Source organism: Eriocheir sinensis, unplaced genomic scaffold (genome assembly GCF_024679095.1).
Source record: "Eriocheir sinensis breed Jianghai 21 unplaced genomic scaffold, ASM2467909v1 Scaffold1263, whole genome shotgun sequence".
Taxonomy (NCBI): domain Eukaryota; kingdom Metazoa; phylum Arthropoda; class Malacostraca; order Decapoda; family Varunidae; genus Eriocheir; species Eriocheir sinensis.
Window position 1 is genome coordinate 82,846 of NW_026110588.1, and position 2,288 is coordinate 85,133.

Here is a 2,288-nt window from a genome sequence, read left to right on the forward strand (position 1 = left end):
GAACTCATAACTAAATACTGGTACAGACTACAACGCCAACCTAACAACCGTGCATACACCGTTGTCCTAGACAAACATTTAGATGTAATATACAGAAAAAAGCCTTTCCTACCGCGCTCCTTTGGTTTCCGTGCACGGAGTGGCATTGGGGACCTCCCACTACCATACTTCCTTATAGCAGTTTTCCAGGTACCCCCCATCGCACCGTGGGAGTTCCCAAACACACATTTTTGCCGGTACTTCAACTTCAACACATCAAACATGTCGACAGTAACTGCTCGACAGCTTTTCCTATCCTACACAGCTAGTCACGCCAATTATGTACCATTATACACGGACGGCTCCAAATCCGATGCTGGCGTTGGATTTGGAGCAGTCTTTCTAGACTTTTCCCGTTCCGGAACTTTACCTGCCTCAGCCTCAATTTTCCAGCATTAATATACATCAAATTAAAAAGACAAATTTCCACCTATCCCCCGATCGTAACGAACGTGGATGACTGACATCTGTGACGTCAAAAATAATTCCCGTAACGGTTAACAGTGGTATGCCAAGCAAAGGGTAAGTAAGACTTGTCTGCTTACTTCCAAAGCTTACAGGTATTCACATGCTGGTTACAGTAAAGTTAGGGACGGCACCTGCTCAAGTTTAGTTAAGTCTGTCTTCGCAAAGAAAAATGTATGCTTCAAGCAGAAGCACATGAGGTTCAAGGTTAAAAAGTACCAATTCCGATGTTAGTCTACAGTCAGTGATTCCCAAAGTAGTACTGCGGCACACTAGTGCCGCCATTATCTCCTTGGTGTGCTGAGAAAATAATATAATTTTGCTAGGTTTCGAAAATTCCTCACATAAATCGGCGAGAATAATACTTGTAATGCGAATGTCATACTGGTCAAGTACGTATCCAGTACGCGTCTGTAAGCACCCTGCTTCCAGCCGCTCCCCACTCCCCAGTGTGTGTCAGTGTGGCCTTGACCGTGACTAGAAAGTTGCTCTTTTGGTTGTCATATTCATATTTTTTTTTCAAAACCTGAGAAAAATGGATAAATTCATCATAAAGAAGCGTAAATGTGATGAGGAGGCTAGTGGAAGTAACGTGATGGTTGATGATGAGCGTAATTCTGCTGTCCCAAGTGTAGACCTAACGAAGACAATGGCAGTTGCTAGCAAAAGTAAGCCACGTCGCTCATATCAGGACAACTACCTAGCACTGGGGTTCACATGGTGTGACGATGAACTTGGTCCTAAGCCAAAATGTATTGTGTGTGGTACTGAACTATCGAATGAAGCCATGGATCCTAGTAAAATGAAGAGACATTTAACTACAAAACACAGTTACCTTTCTGATAAACCTCTGGATTATTATTTCAAGAGACTCTTAAATGATAACAAACAACAAAAGTGCAGTTTTGAGAAAAAGGTTAAAGTAGCAGAAAAAGCTCAAAAAGCAAGCTATTTAGTAGCAGAATCAATTGCCAAAACTATGAAGCCCCATACAATTGCTGAATCTCTCATTATTCCATCATGCTGTGCTATAATAAAAACAATGTTTGGGGCTGAAGCTGAAAAAGAAGTCAGGAAAATTCCTCTCTCTGATAATACTATTAGTAGGCGAATAGAGGAGATGTCATCTGATATTGAAAAAAGTGTATGTGAACTTGTAAAAGAAAAAGGAATGTATGCCTTACAAGTAGATGAGTCAACTGACGTTGGAGGAAAAGCACATTTACTAGTGTTCATGCGGTATATTACTGGCAATAAAATAGCAGAACAGTTTTTATGCTGCAAAGAACTAGTGCAAACCACAGGACAAGATATATTTTCTACAGTGAGTGACTATTTGCAGACGGTTGATTTGACATGGAAATCATGTGTGGGGATTTGCACGGATGGTGCTCCTTCAATGGTAGGATCAGTGAAAGGTTTTGTATCATTAGTGAAAAAGAAAATCCAGAATTGATTTCAACCCACTGTTTTTTGCACCGTGAAGCTCTTGTTACTAAAACACTGGGATGCAAACTCAAATCTGTTCTTGATGTATTCCTCCTAATATACCGCGGATATGCAAATCGAACCAACCTCATGTTTCTCACTAATAAGGTAAGTGTGCATCATCAATAATGAAATTTACATGTAGTATTTTAAAAGGTACTGCTAAGTTTAAGAATATATATATATATATATATATATATATATATATATATATATATATATATATATATATATATATATATATATATATATATATATATATATATATATATATATATATCAAAGGGCAGGTGTGC